General features: G+C 33.1%; 1 protein-coding gene across 5 annotated transcripts in view; it reads left to right on the top strand.

Moving 5' to 3' along the window:
- Positions 1–17,265, top strand: part of LOC149079953 (poly(rC)-binding protein 3-like) — a 423,390-nt gene that overhangs the window by 226,284 nt on the left and 179,841 nt on the right. The window lies entirely within an intron of this gene.

Genomic DNA, 17,265 nt, shown 5'->3' with positions numbered 1-17,265 from the left:
AGTCGACCAACTAATATCAGAAAATGTTTGTTGTTCATCGACTTTGCTTGATATGAAACGATTTTTCCTCTTTCGCCAGCACTTAATGTTAAAAGGTCTTGGATGCGTTGCTATGATTGATTAATCTTTAATCAATGATTCCATTATAGACCGTGAACGGGAACTTTTTGGAGATAATTACTTTAAAAAAAAAAAAAAATTGCGGAGGATCCTAGTCTTAACAGTTGCAGTTAATTGGGATTTTTTTTCGCTTGCTGCATTAAATTAGTTTACTTCCAAAATAGATTAAATTATTTCTCGCATGTTTTAATCATTGAGATGTATGCAGATTCATGATAGGTGCTGGAGAATAATTTTTATGTTATGAAAATTGAGTTGTCAATTAATTGCTGAATCTAAGACCCCAGAGCGTATTTTCGTAAATTTAATTTTGTGTTGATTACTCTTTAGTTTGTATATATTTAAATTATTTCTTTCAATATGACAAAAAATTTATTTTTTAAGAAATATTTATGTCTCTTTCTCTCTCATTTCGGTGTCGTGAATTTCACTGCTACAATGGTAGTTCATTATGATGAAAATCTGAATTCGATGGTGCCATATATCTAAATTCTATATCGTCATGGGTACTTGTTGACTTAATAACGGTGTCACATGGAATTATTTTGCATTCAAATCGATACTACCAGTATGGGGTTGAATATTTGCCTTGTATCTGTCGAATTGCAGTAGCTAAAAGCAAATGATTATTTTCAGAGACTATTAAGTAAACAAAGCTCTAGCGAAGTTCAGTGATTTAAAGTTGCATGAAACTTTTCTATTGAGAAAAACAGTTGAACAAGGTTTATTTTAGACTGCTCTAAACTGAAGGCAAACCTGTTTCAAGTTAGATTGATCACAGCTGGTACAAAAGTCAAAGTGGATGAGAAAAAAGAAACAAAAACAACTAGGAAGTTCTCGACTTGGCCCATGTACTTCATATATATTTTTTTTGTTTTAACACTCCCATTCAATTCTCTCCAGGTTAATGCACTGAATATATATCAAAGTAGTTGAAAGTGCTGTCTATAATAACTCAAGCATTTGTTCTTTCATTTCGGTATTTCATTATAAATAGCTTACAGAGGCAATGAAAATTGTAGCTCGACTATATTTTGTCCAGAATTCTGATAATTTATAGAGTTACCCTCTGCACATAGGCTTCTGTTTATTTAAATATACACAAAAATATACTGTACGTACCGTGAAAAACATTTCATTACGAAGCTCTTCAGTTAAAATTGATTCTATTAATTATAGAAAATACATATTCAAAACTTATTTTAGCGCTACAGATGAAGTTGTATGGTAATATATGTTTTAACTAAATAGAATAAACCCAAAATTTTCTTCATTTTAAAAGGTTGCTCATATTTTATGCATTCAGAACCTTATAAAATTACCCCAAATTGAAGAAATCTATTGCAAGTTAAGAATTATTTTTCCTCGTTAATTAAAGTTTTATGAATTATTCCAATTTAAAATGTTTTTAGACATTATGTGAATGAAGATATGCATATATATCGGAGTTATAAATTAAAATTACTGAATACATGTTTTTTGCCGCGAAGACCACCAACTTACGTATGCATTAATAAAAAACGAATCGAGTGTTTATTTGGGTGCTGTAATTATGTAGGTTTTATGGACATCCATATTCATTATTGTCATATTTTTATATTTAAAAAATTTAAATATTTTTTTTTCTTTTACGTCATTTCATTTGTTCTAGCCCAGTTGAGAATTGTCCGTTACTGCTTTTGATTTTGCATTTTTATTTCTATAGGGTTGATGTAAGATGTTATAATTTATAGGAAACGCGATATTTTTTCCAATCACAGTACCTAACTTATTTGATACCCCTATTCTAGAAAAGAATCATCCACGCGAGTCAAGTAAAACAATTAAATTCAAAGTCTCGATTCCATATCAGTTTCCATGTGGTTATTTGGAACTCAAGATCTTGTTACACACATATAAGAAAACAGAGTCGTTTATGTTCCGTATAAAAACGACCCAAGAACTTTAGATTCGCTTTCGTTGATGTTAATTATCATCACGGGTGCGAAGCAGGAAGGGGGATCGTAAACCTGTACTGGATCTAGTTAACCGCAAGACAAGAACATCTCCCTCTGTCTTATTAATGGAAATGTTTCTCTCCTGGATCAAAGACAGGAACGCGTTCTCTGTAGGGATGATATCAAAAGAGAGGCATAAGAAAAAGAAAATCGAAACAAGACCGAACAAGTGTTATTTTCTGGCGCACTAAAACTCCGAGCAGGATCACACAGTCAAGGCCGTGTTAGCGGCATCAAAGAACACCTTATCCCTTGGTTCGGTTCATTCCCATACGTTGAGGTTTTATGTGGTGGCTAGATAGATCGTCTCAGACCATGTCAAGCGAGCCGTCGAAAGCATTATTGTGGGCGGTTGTTTTCAATTCTATGGTGAGCAGCTTCATTACCTGAGGAGTTGGCGTATCCTTTAACACTTGCAGAACGTTATAAATCTTCCATCTCTTACATAAAAGCCTTTTTCCGGCGCCCATAAAACAGCAAGAGGTTCTTCAAACATATCGTTGGCGCTGTGACCTGCTTAGCCTGATCGCTGTAAATAAACCGAGTAGCAGCGAACGCTAAAGAAAAGTTCTCTTACGTGGTGATGAATAATACCCAAAGCATAATTCACGCTGGATTCTTTTCTCTTCTTATTTTATGCTTTTATATCCTCTTTCTTCTTGTTTTCTTTCTCTTTTTTATTTCATTCATTCATTCTTCTTTCATCTCTTGCCATGCTCCTTTTTGTCCTTCATCAAATAAATCCCACTATATTGCGTTACCGCGCGATCAAATAAATGAAAAAAATATGTCATTGTGAGAATACGGTATAGTATGGAGTTTCTTTTCATTTTTTTTAAAGATCTATAACCATTATTATACATATTATTTCCTTGCAAAAAATAGAAACAGTTTCTTAGTAAAGAGCTGTAAAGTACTATCTTACTGAGCCATTGTTTCTTTTTATTCGCCTGCAGGAAACAATGTTTGATACAAAATGAAAAGAAAAATCAGTACTTATTTGTTGTGAAAGTAATTCATCATGAAGAATGAACCGAAAAATACACATAAAACGTTCACTATTACTATAAGAATAAAAAAATATCTGTAAAAAGTTTTTGAAATATTTTTACGGAAGATTTCTTCTTAATTAACAATAAATATCAAAAATAATACTAAGAAAAAAAGTCAATGTTTTTTATTTAGCTTATGTTACACAACTGAAGTGCAAGACACAGAAAATTGGGAATCTCTTGAAGAAGTGCCAGTTATAAAGCAATTCCCTATTCCATCACGTTTTAAGAGAACTCTTTGAAACAAAAAAGGGTAGAGTGCCACTTATCATACACAAATAACGAAAAAAAACTTATAAGGTCAATGTTTCTTTGTGAAAAATATAGATAGGAAAAAAAAAGCTAACACCACTGCAAAATGCTGACATACAAACAATGTCATTAAAAGAACAAAAACATCACTTTGTGTGAGACAATGTTTCAAAGTGTTATTCCTCCAAAAAAGAAAATACGCAAGTAATACACTGCTCAGCCAGTCCCCACCGCGAAAAAAAAACTGCTATATGACACTTTGTTAGATCATCTTTATATTACGAGTTAAGCTCGTATTTGTCAAGACATAAATTTTATGAGGTCATGCTTTATCTCACAACTCTTATTTTTCTACCAAATTTGAATCGATGCTTGACAAGATCCTTGGTGGATTCAGGAAACATTCAATAGCTCCTCATACTCTCTTAAGAAGCTCCACAGTGTCTTTCTACTGGATTGCTGGTTTTGGATCGGGGCTGGGTGGTTAACAATCCAAGTGTCCTAATAATGACTCGTGCTCTTTCAGCAAATTTTTTCAAGTTCGAAGTAAATCTGCAATGCCATCGACATTCTGAAACCAGTCATCGTTTTCAGAGAAGAAAATATCTGTCAAGGGGTAAGCATGCTGAAATACATGGCTGAGGAGGCAATACTTCCCCTGAGTCTTGCACGTAGTCGCAATACAATAAATTATTTTTCTTTGTCCAGGCGGAGTTAATAAATAGGCTTTTATGTGCATTAAAAAAGCACATCTCAACGAACTGTTTTTTTTTCAAACATCGTTTTTTTTTGCGAACACACTAGACCGGATCCTACAAGTTGTAGCCGTTTTCGAAACCCGTTTTTTTTGTGTCTGGTATGCAAAGGATTGGTGCTATTAACACTCATTGTGTACCTATATGCTCATTCCTCGTGGTGCCATCTCTCTTATAATAGTCAAAGTATTGTTTCTCTGTCAGGGAAGATATTAACAGGGACTGAATAGGTTTTAAAGAACATCATTTGACACAACAGATCAACAACTTATTGACCTGTTCAAAGAAGCCACCTCAAATTCATATCTACCACAGAAATTGAACAATATCCAGAAAAATTTGCTGCTGCTAATAGACCAAACAGTTTGACTTTGAATTTTTACTGTCACTATCGCGCTTTATCATCCACGTACTAGGATGACATAATTAAACTGAAAATTTATGAATATATTGAATTATATGCAACACAAATATTCGATTTTTACGCGAGTATCACTCACCATTACATTAACAAATCAATTCAAATTTTCATTGCTTTTGTTAAAAAAGGAAAAAGATGCAGTACAGAGACACATTTCAATCGATTCAAACAAAAATCAAAAATTATGAAACTGAAAAATAATTCAAAATTTGCTTCGTTACAATAGAGAATTTATTTATTTACTTTTAATAGCATGTGCGTCTTTTACTTTGATAAGCTTATGCATATTTTTTAAATATTTTGTCTCAATTTAAAAGGAACGAATAAAAATCTTTTTACGAGTTTTTTGAAATGATCCGATAAATACATGAGTTTTATTTAATGTTTTCTTTTTCAAAATTATCACACGTTTATTTTGTTCTTACTTCAGGTAGTGAAAATATGTTGATAATGGTCTATCTAGTTTAAATTCCGTGATATGTAGCATCATAACCGTCGAGTAATATATTTCCGTGGCTCATTACTGTTAAGTAAAAACAACACCTATACCTTCTAATTGAGAAAAAGATATATGTTATTCATGAACAAGTTACATTTATCAAAATAACCAGTGCAATATGTACACTCTGATAACGACACAGCATCAGTCACATTCTCGTTTTAAGAGCATATATTTCATCGTTTTTCTTCCTCACGAGCCTTGGAAACTAATTTTCATTTACGTGTGCTGGTTTCATTTTATTTATAATAAATTTTCATTTCAAACTCAAAGTTGTAAAGAATCCTATTTCACAAAAATGCAATCCGTTGGCTTCAGACCGCTACTATTTTTCTGTTAGAAATGATAAGGACTCGGCGAGGGAGAGGCGAAATTATCATCGTATTTGTAACGATGAAAAATAAAAACCCCAAAAAAATATGTAAGAAATATTCTTTTTTCAACGTGACACAGGTTGCAAAAAATTGTACTTGTTTCAAATGTGAGACCATCTTTTCTATAAGTAAGTCTAATTTTTTTACCACTTTTATCATTTTTTTAAGGCTCGTAGTGTTCGGGGAGAGTTTAAAAATATAAACGATGCTTGTAGCAATTTTTTTTCTTCTAGTGAGGATTCTCTCTCTCTCTCTGGCTTTAGACTAACCTTACCTGTGCAATACGTGTGGCTTTTGCCAGCTATTTGTTATAAACAGTTTTGCAGTTTTTAGGCATTTTGCCAAGGGAAGAGAGGATCTCTGTAATGCGACGACTTTTATTCCTCAGAATCATATCGTGGCTGTCACGTTCATACGACAAGATTCCACGCTCTACGTCATCTTCTCAACGATCTTTCAGCTTTGAATCACGAACATCCACAGAGTTGGGTTCAAAACAAAAATACTGATAACTAGTTTTTTTCAAATTGGTTTATGATTGCAATTTTTTATAAGACTTTCTGAGTGTAATTAAAGGCAAATAATTAAAATTAAAACAGATGTGAAGAAACTACGTGTTTTTTAACTACGTTGTGGAAAAAAATTATCGTTTTCGATTGACTGATACTTTCACATCACCGTGATTTCCTGCGTATACCCAGTACATGAAAATTTCACTACTTTAAGAAAAATATTGTATAATCTGTATGTGAAAATTCCATTCATTTATAATTAAAACTTAAGAAATGGAACGGTTGTTTGTCACGTTTTTAGAGGAAAAACAATGTTGATTTTTCATACTCTCATCTATTTATCATCTATAAATCTTTAGAAAATTATTTTTTACAAATTTATTTTTAAGATGTTTATTTTTCGATTCCAACCTTCTAGAAAAAGATCTACAATTAAGACCCAGCGATATATATATCCGCAACAACAAATTTCGATGTTTTCTTAATGCAAAATCTACGTATTGCATACGCGGAAAAATACGGTACATAATAATTGGAATTTTATTATTTTTTTAAAAAACCATCAATTTTATTGCATTCAGTAGAAAAAAAAGTTCTTTGTGTGTGTGCATTACAGAAGAAACATTTCCTAGAAATTATTGAATTTTAATTGCACAATGTAACGGCAACGAAATTTTAAAATAGCTTTAGCATCCAAATCAGGTTTCTTTTTCACGTATGCACAAATTTTGGTTGAGAATCGTAAATTATTATTCAGAACACACACACACATCCAATATATTGAGATTAGATAACAATTACATTCACATACTAAATGAGAATTATATAAAAATCAGATTATAAATGAAATGATTGGAATTATGAGTTTTTTATCAATAGGATGTCACTACGGTTTCATGCGATTGGTTGAAAATAATCTTTTCCTCTAGTATCGTTATATTCGCTTAATCACAATATTCAAGTTTCTGTAAATTGCTTTTTGAGCAGTTTTTCTTCAAAAATGCAGCGTGGGTCTCAATAATCCGAGTGGTGAACGGGACCGAGACTACCTCGGATTACTGAAGAGTGGTATTATCCGAAAAACAATAGGACAACAACTTTTGAGTGGGGGGGGGGGTGTGCGGAACCTCTCTCCCTTACTTATTTTATTGTAAATATACCATATCGAATGTTCAATGCTCTTGGGAAAAAAAAATAACGTGCGAAATGATGACGTTTGAATGTTCACTCTACCCATGATACTCAATAAAAGTTATTTTCCTAAAATGTTTTGTATAACGTGTATTAATGAGGACACGCATTCGTGTTTCAGGCAAAACTTAGATAGCAAAATAAGGTGTCCAACCTACTGATACAAAAAATGAAAATTTGTACATTCGTGCTTCTAGCATGAGGGGACGACATATATATTGGGTAGTAAAAATTAAGAAAATACAAAAGCCATCGGACATGTTCGAAATTATTCTAACCTGATGAAACTTCTGCACCTTGGTTTATTTGACCCTACGTATTCGTACTTAACCTTACCTTCTTAGTTCTTAATTCATTGACTTAATTCACTGAAATAGGGCTGCCGAGACCACGTCCTCTTTGTAACTAGGGCTGACAGGAGCTCCAGCCCTGGCGACCCAATGCGGAAATATGATTTTTTTTACCCTACAAATAGAGCGAGGCCTGTGACAAATTTCTGCGTTTGGGCCCAGCGAAAACCCCGGCTCGGATCAAGACCCCCTTCAGTCCCGGGCAAAGTGCTCTTCAAGTTAAAATTTTTAGTATTCGTAGGAAAAACTAAACAAAATGTGTTCTCACAGATGAACAGAAAGAGTGAGATTCTCAAAAAGAATTTTAACAAATTCCTGTACCTCGGATTATCCGGGACATTGAACTTTCAAGACTCGAATTATCGGAACTCTACTGTAGCGAAAACCAGGCAAAAAACAGATTTCACTGCCTTACTTCAGCAGCTAAATCTATTGGTAAAACTAGATAAGAAACTATTCAGGTTTATCAGAGTTTCTATACGCTTCAGCAAGACCTCTGATGAAGTTGTTCTTCCCGTGCAGATCAATTAATCTTGAAAACGAATCTACGCCATCCAACACTTTCTTCTCTAACCGGTCAAGTCTCCTGACCGAAATACTTCTTAAACGTCGAACTTGACTTCTTCTCAGATAAAGACGCATACGTCAGCTTTTTCTATCCTATTCCTTTTTTTTTTTTATCTGGTCTTCTCTCTCTCTCTCTTTTTTCTATTCGTCTTCCTTCTCAATGAAATGTCTGCTTGCAGAGGAAAAATGTGAGTTGAAGGAGAGCGAGGGAACAGCTAAAGAATGCCAAGGATTCCTGGAGATTGGCAGCTCGCGTAAGGTGCTCCATTTTCTTCATTTGGTCTCCATCATTGGACGGGTTATGGGCGATTCCCTCATTTTCGCCTGACACACACACACTTCACTCGCTTTGAGTGATAGCACATGACCAGGGTGAACGGAAAAGCTTGTGAAAGGGCTTATGCTCCAATTTAAGGAAATACGTATAGTATTTTTCTTTTAGAAAATTCAAAAAATATATATAGAGAGTATACTGGAGTAATATGGAAGGCCACCTTTATTTTTTCGATTATTCCAATTTGAAACATGGTAGAAACTTGAAACCTGTATTGCTCTATAACATTTAGTTTCTTGTGTTTGCACTGACAAGTGGATCGTGTTTTAAAATAAATAATAGAACTATGTGAAAAACGTCATTTAAAAAAATCATTTTTGTGAGGTAATGTATAGAATAGTCGGTAATAATGAATAGGGAGTTTGAAATATAGAAACCTAATTCAAATTGATCAAAAGCAAGATTTAACGAGTCTATGACAATGAAAAATGAATATTTCATCGTTTGTTTTTGTACTTGATGAAGCGGTGATATCATAGTCTATTTACAAGAGTCCCAAATGAAATATTCCTAATCTGCTCAGAAACCGTGAATGTGGGCCCACAAGGAACAGGACACACATTATTTCTAGACATTTCCTTTCCTATCGAGATGAAAATTTTTCATCTCGAAGAGATATTCTAGCCCAACTCAGATAATACTTATGATATTCCATATAACCCGATACCATCTGTAAAAAAATAGCTTTCCATCTAACCGGAGAGAATCCCTAGCTAAAAATGAGTTCATCATAATAAAGTACAACGAAGTATAACACTTGTGATGTACATTGTGCTTCGTTTCAAATTAATGGACACATTTCCAATAATTAATAAACACTTTTGAAAACTTGCCTGGGTAAATTTCTGGAAGTGGAAACACAAATATACCCCTATAGCAGCCGTGATGATGGTGAAAACTGAGTGACATTGTCTCTATAGCATCACGGGGCATTGTGGAGTTGCTTATCACTGGAGTTATTTTTCGTCAGTTTTCTATAAAATGATACTGGAGTGAAACATATTTTGATAGAAAGTGTCTCAAAGTGGTGAAAACAATAATTGTTAAATTACCTATACGTCATTTTCTATGAAAAAGTCATTTTTATGTCAGACATTAAGAAAAATTCATTTAATATTCGAAACACGATTTCAAAAAATTCCATGAATGAAATGTTTTGTTATTTTCATAGTACATTTAGCTTCTAGTACATATTACATTCCTAATACGCTATGATTTTAATTAAACCACTACAGCGGCTATTTATGCCGCTGTAGTGGTCGAATGGTTATCGCAAGAACCGGGATTTGAACCCCAACGTGGTGGTCAACTGAAGTTAGTTTTCTGTGGTTCCCAACTTCGAGGTGTGAGTGAGAGCCGATATCCCGTTAAAATCTCTTGCCTCAGAGAGCAACAGGCATCTACAACGGTAAAAATATCCAATCATTACACTTCACTCACAATTTGAAATTTAGATGTCAGCACCAAAAAATCAGATATAACACTAGATACTCACGCAGACCGCCACGAAGGTGGGCTGGGAGAGATCTCGGTAACGGCGTAAGTCAGGTGGCAGAGCTCTGGCATTCATTTATTAAGTACATTCAGCTAGTGATTATGCAGGTTATGAAGTAAAATTTAAAGGATTGTATCGTAAGCTCATAAACCCAAATGTGTTGATATAGGTGTAACACTGTAAAGAATAGACATGTGATAGACATTGTATTTTACATTATACCTTTAACAATATATGACAGAATATCATATTAAAACAACTTTGTTATGACACAATCGATGCATTTTTAGAAATCAAGTTTCTAACTGAAGTAAAATATAGAAATTAGCATTCTCCTTAAAACGCGTTTAAAGTTTTAATTCACAGATTAATTGTATGTAAAAATACAACACTAAAGTGGACGGTTCCAAGCATCATATGAACAAACCAAGGCCTGCTTTGGAATTAAGAAAAATGGGGCTTTCATAAAAAATAAAGAGCAATATTTTATTCCAAAACTACGTTTTAAACGCAGTCGGATACCTTAAAAAATATTGAATACCCTATAGAGAGTAAATTCATATGATGATTCCATCTGATACATTGATTACTTTGGCGAATATTGAGTTTATGTAATTAGTCAATATATCCTTTGTTGATACAGATAATTACATTTTTACTTTGAATTAGACCAATACTTTGAAAATATTTAGATCGATTTAGATAATATGATGATAAGTAAAACGATACTTTACGAATGAGTATTTTACGACATTAAAATATTTTTTTAACTATTCCCATAATCAAAAACAGAAAAATTAAATAAGCATGAAAAATACAAAACATTTGTAAATTTGAGTAAAAATTCGTGTTAATGACCGATTTCAATTCATACATTTCGTACATAAATTACTTTATATTTTTAAAACCGTCTTAAAATGTTAGATCAACACACAAAAAATACAAAATCCCATACTTGACTTGACCATTATCCTATTTATGGGACAGCAGTTTCAAATGATCACGACGCATTTATATGCACTTACCTGGCTTACTTTAATTAATATTTAAAAATTCAGGCAAAAGAGATACCACTACATCAATATCACTTGGAGTAATTCAAATCAAATTGAATCCTCATGAAATGAAAAGTTCATGGAAAATCAAGAAAATTTCATGAAAAACCACTTGATTTCTTAAATGTTTGGGCAAATATTTGTTAAAGACTTCAAACTGTGTATTTCAGTCCAGTTATCCTTCGTAAAATGACTATGGTACACAACAAAAAATGTTAAATACTTACACGAATAATCTCTCAGAGAGATATTTTTTATATAATTTCATACTTGTTTTAGATACTGAAAAAAAAATAAAATCTTTCTAGATTAAGGGAAAAAAATGAAGTCATATTTGTTATATTTCGAGCATAACAGGGTAAATAAAGTCGTTATCAAGTTTAGACAGCCCTAGACGTGCAATTTTCAATAACGTGTCCTCTAGGGAATAAAATACCTTTCAGACTGAAGGTACCGTTGTGGAATGGGTATTACGAAAAAACTAAATTCTATTTTTATGAGTTTTTCTTTGCCTTCAGCAATTCCTGTTTTTCATTTTTGAACTTCTTAACTATTCGAGATTGACAGGTCATCATATTGAGCACCGCCTCTTCCTTTTCTATCGAATAAACAAAAGTCGAAATACAAAGCAATAAAATCTTTTATCCTGCATTCGAAGTTATTCCTATTCTATTCTTATAATAGTAAAGGTATGGTAAGATATATTTTTGCCTCAAGTCTTGTAATATCTTTTCATCTGTTCTATATTCATTACATTAAGGGAAGAATTTAAACGCTCTATTATTTTGAAACTTGGAACTTTTCTGTTGATAGAGAATAAAAGAGAGAATTAGCATATAAATTTCAATTTCCTCTGGAATAAAATGATATAAATGGACACATGATGATCAAAATCTGCATATTCTCAATTATAGACTCCTTATTTTTTGTTATACAACTGTTGCTCTTGGCATTAAGACTGAAAATATGCATTAAAGTAATTTTTGACATTCAAAAGACAAGAGATATGCGAGAAACGTTTCACACATGAAATCCAAATGTTGAATCGGGAAATAATCTGATGGAGTTAATTTATTACGATTGAATATAAAATGAGATTCTAGTGAATATTTTATTAAAAAAATTTACTAGAAAACTGATTTATTTTTTTAGCCAATTTAGTGGCAGATAACGTTACATATCCGTAAATTAATACAGTGAAACCTAGATATATGAAGTATATTTTTTCATACAGTTTTTCATCAAGTATCGTTGTAGAGGGATTTATCGTTATATCAAGCATCGTTGTAGTGAGGTTCCAGTGTACACATATGGCATGATTTTAAAATATGAAAAATATTGTATCCTTATACTGCAGAAGTTAAACTGAAACGTCCAAATGAAAAAACTTGAAACTGTTTTATTAGAGCTAAAGAATTTTATAAAATAAATTTTTGAATTTTTTTAATGACTAGATATACTTGCATTTGTTGCAAATTTTTTAGCATTTGAAATATTCATACAAATTATGAGTGACTGAAAGAATCCGGTTTTTTTTCTGTATTTATATGTGATGAAACTCAAAAAATATATTGATAAATTGACATTTTTCGCTAATAATTAAAAGTTTTAGCTCTTATAAGGAGCTGAGGTTTTTTCAGAAACAAGAAACCTCTATTAGTAAATCGCGATTTTCGCGTCTTTTTTTCGGAGTTATGATCATTTCCTTAGCTCTGTCCAGCCAAGTAATAGACTTTTCCCTAGGGCATTTAGATCACTTCATGGAGAAAGCGGTCGAGAAATCCCACATGGAATTGACCACATTTTATGACTACCAAGTCTAGTCGCCATTGGTTTTTCCCAAGCGTGTCTCTGTCTCTTCCCCCTCTTATCATTCATCGCATGTCTCTCTTTTATGAGTTACAGGCAAAAAGAGAGAGAGAGAAAATTCTACTCACAAATATACATAACTTTTGTCGGAATATTCTGCTGTGTGTAATCTATATTATGATGCTTACGGCAAAAACGTGATAAAAATTATGAGTGCAACGAAAAAAATTATAAGTAGAGCCTGGATTATATGCAAATGCATATGAGCATAGGCATTCACATATGTTGGCCTTTTTTAATATCATTAATGCATATAAATGCATAAAAGCAAAGAATTTTCAGAATGAGTGCATATTTTTGAAGGTATATTTAAAAACTCAATCACTTTTTTATTATTTTTTGAAATAAATATTGTTCATAATACTCTCATATCTGGTTTTTTTTGGCCGCAGGTGGGATTCAGTGAATTAATAGAGATGTTTGTAATACAGTATTTTCCAAACCGTTTTATTCTAACGCTATTGCTAGAGATGTGTCAAAAGTGTTCTATTTTTTTATTCTAGAAAATAATGTCGAAATTCTTTTGTTACTGAGTTGGTTTTTCGTTGGTATTTCGTTACTGAGAGCTACAGCAAACTAGAAATTAAAAATACCTAAATAAAAAATATGTGGAGGTCATTTACATATGCAGTATATATATGTGGGGATATTTTTTGTAAATGAATATTCACTAAGAAATAGAAAATATGCAATTTTAAAAGATATCCGCTGTTTTTGCATAGTGATTTTTAATGCATATTTTCAGGATTTTTAGTCTATACTTCGGGTTTTCAATGCATATTTTGGGTTTTTAATGGATATTCTGTGATTTTTAGATGCATATAATCCGGGATCTAATTATAAGTATCTTATCCTACATGAAATAAGCTGCTAATTCTGTGCAACTAATCAATTTATATTTAGAAACCTTTTAACTTTGACACTATTGCTTAACTTTAGTGAATTTTTGTTTTAATTGAGAATTTCACTATATACTTCGAAACATTATTTACTAAATAGCTGAGATCCGTGTCCAAATTTTCATACCCTGAAGTTCGTAGCGTATTAAAGTTACCCTAATAAACAAGAATTAGAAATAAAATTTATCAGATTTCTCCAAAACATTTCTAATGCATTTATATCTTCCATTATGCATGTCATCAATATAATAAATATAAATTAATGGATAATTACGCAGTAAACTTATATAGGATCACAAAACATGCGAAAGAGATCGTCACAACATTTTAAATGAATGTCTCTAAGGCTAAAAAAATTTGTTGTAACTATACATATATCTACCCTTTTCCAAAGAAAGGAACTCGCGTTTATAAATTTTATATTTGCGTATTTTGATGCATTGATAAATTCCCGTGTGCTTATTTGTTCTTAATTTTAGGATTATTAGCACATTTAAAATATTTCCTTTCCAAAATATAGGATAAGCACTAAGTTTCATTGTTTGCGCAATTTTTATTGACTCTGCGATTAGTTTTAAACTCGTTAGCATGAAAATAAAAAATAATGGTCCTTTAAATTCGAACACGTTGTCTTATCAGTCGATTGTTAGTTTGTCGAGACATTAAAATTTAGATGAAGAATCAAAGGAAAATACAGCGAATAAATCTGCCAGTTAATCTAAAATTCGTTGTTTCGTTTCCAGCAAATGTGTGAGTGTGTGTTTCTTCCCGTTTATCGTCTTTTCCGCCATCAGTCGCTTATGCCACTGAAAACTGAATCGCGGCATTTCTGCTACTTAGCTGTTCGAAACACAAGTTATTTCAAGAGGAATTCCTGGAATGTTAAGAATTGGCGCTTAGATCAAAGAATTTATCCCGAGAGAGATTTTTCATACCGAGCTAAATCCGGGGGGAGTTACTGGACTTGGCGATTTGTTTAAGGGCGTAAAATGTCATGAACCTAGTTATGGAAAGATTTACACTTTTCATTTCTGCGAAATGGAATTTCTTCTGTAAATCTGAGAAAAGGACCGGGTGGAAGCAAATGGAAAGAAAGAGGCAGGACAACTTTTCTTGATATTTCTAGTGACGACGAACCGTAGTTTATTCTTATTTTACTTCATACTCTACTCATCCGAACGAGAAAACTCCATCTGGTTTCACTTCCTTAGGGAATTAAAGTATCTAACATCTTAGAATTTGAAGGCTTTTCCATCAACGCCTTTCCCTAAAGCACACTCTCTATGTCCCCTACTTCTACGCTTCAAGACCAAACTCATCTTCTTTGTCGATAACAGCGGCAAAGCTAGCTTTTGCCCCCCCTCCTTTTTCTAGTCACCCTCCCAGTAATGCCGGTCAATAAAAATATATAAAAAAAACGAACACTCTAAGCAATGAAATGTTGGTTGAAGTGATAAACAGAAATCGAAGCTTTGGAGGTGAAAAATCCGAGATGGTCATAAAATAACTCACGGGGTACATACAGCCTGGTACACCAGCTGCTGCAATTGGTGTGGGCTAGGGTCTCCAAAGAAATCATTGCCTTGGATCATTTTTGAAAGAAAAAGCAAAGTTATTGTAACCAATTCAGTTCTATTATTTACTATAAATTTTCAACTCCTCTCACTACTTTTCAAATTTATTGAGTAAACTAGATCGAGATGGTATTTTCGCAATGTGTAATAAAACATAGCTGAAATATTTCCTGAAGAATATTCTCAAGTATTATGGATTTATCTAAATTATGGTGGTTCTTGATTCTATTAAATTACTGTAGTTTATATACGGGGTATTTTTAATTTAACTAGACTCTACCTGCAGCTCGATAAAACCACCGGAATAACAACAAACTCAGTAGGGGGGACTAGTGATGCCATGGAACGAAGGATTCCGCGAAAAAAATTGTACAGTAGACTCTCACTAATCCGGCGCATATCAGACTAGGGTATGCCAGATTATCGAAATCACCGGATTACTGGAAGTTGTAGTTGAAAAAGCCCATTTGAATAATAAAGTAGACGCCACTTATTAGAATCAAGGATACTTTCCCCATATTGTTATGACTTTTCCAAAGTACGGAATGGGCCAACATGGGGAAAAATTCGCTTATAATTAATCTGGATTTCGATTTATAATATTAATTTTTTTTTCGGCAATGTAAAAACAAAACCCCTTTCTTCAGTTCTTGGTCATTTTTTTTCAGTAGACCAGATTCACAGTTACTCGGGTGTTTTACACTCAGTTACAGGTTCATGGAACGTACTGTATATTAAAAAAAAGATGATCATAATTCACAAAGTCAATCAAATAGTTCTATTCCAACTACTCATAAAGGCTGAATATTAATATTGAACTGAGGATTTTAGCTTAAAACAAAAATATCCTGTTTTAGAACATTTTGGAAAAAAGAAAATGACAGATTCAACATTTTGCAACCGGAGAAGAAAAAAGTTTTGTTTTTTGTGTTTCATACGTCCCATTCGATTAAACTGGAGGTATGGTCATCTTATTTGCTCTTGGATCTCTTGCAGATATAGTTATCAATCGGTTGTTATCAGAAACCCTGAGTCTAATCACATTAATCGGCGTGTGCTGTTAAACTTCTGTGCACAGACATGCAGTGACATTTATTTCCTCTTCTATGGGAGAAGTGTTTTGAAGAAAAAACGCTAGAAAACTAGATGAGCCGTATTAGCGCACTGACAAATTATTGAGATTCTACTGTAGTTCCAGACATCAGCGATTAGGAAAAATGTGGCAGTGTGAAAAATTAGTTACAAATTTTAACTATATAAAATTAATTACATGGTAAATGAATAATAAAGCCAAAGTTGGGCTACAGCGTAATGTCACGCATATTCATCGCATTCACCTTCACGGCGACTATTTTCAATGTGCCCGTGGTTGTCGTAGACCACACTTTGCATCCTCTGCACAACATACCCAACCGCTGCTAGTACCAGCAATGGTCCTCTGTCTGCGGTCGGCAAACACAGTCTGGAAATTTGTAAATGTCTACTCTGACACCTCTTTCTGAATGACCTCTTTCGATGAACTGTAAGCGAGACTTTTTCTTCAAAATTCTGAATAATACTTTTCAAAGCATTGATTGATGGAGACCTTCTTACAGATTTCGCCAGTTTCTAGTCTCGTGAAGAATGACTGCTGCGTTGCAATGGTTAAGGTGTACAAAAATTTACAAGTAACGCGCTGTGGTAACGTAAGACAGATGTTGAGCTGAGCTGGCCCGCGGAATGTCTTTCGGACTTCTACCCATGTATTTAGAGTCCAAATTACTGGCGCTGTTGTCCCTTACGTAGGGATGAATTTGAATTTTAAATTCTTGAATGCACTTTGATAACTGTCCGCTATGTAGACTAAAACGGCACCCCATTTTCTCCTACCGGTGATTTTCGGTAGATTCTATTTTTTTTTCACAGGACCCTTATTTCCATGTTGCCATTAGCCCCTCTACCGAGTTTTG

This window comes from Pholcus phalangioides, unplaced genomic scaffold, assembly GCF_987345545.1.
Source record: "Pholcus phalangioides strain wild (caught in Gottingen) unplaced genomic scaffold, Ppha-v1.0 ptg000011l_1, whole genome shotgun sequence".
Classification (NCBI taxonomy): Eukaryota; Metazoa; Arthropoda; class Arachnida; order Araneae; family Pholcidae; genus Pholcus; species Pholcus phalangioides.
The sequence above is the reverse complement of the archived record's forward strand: the minus strand, read 5'-3'. Positions and strand labels throughout refer to the sequence as shown.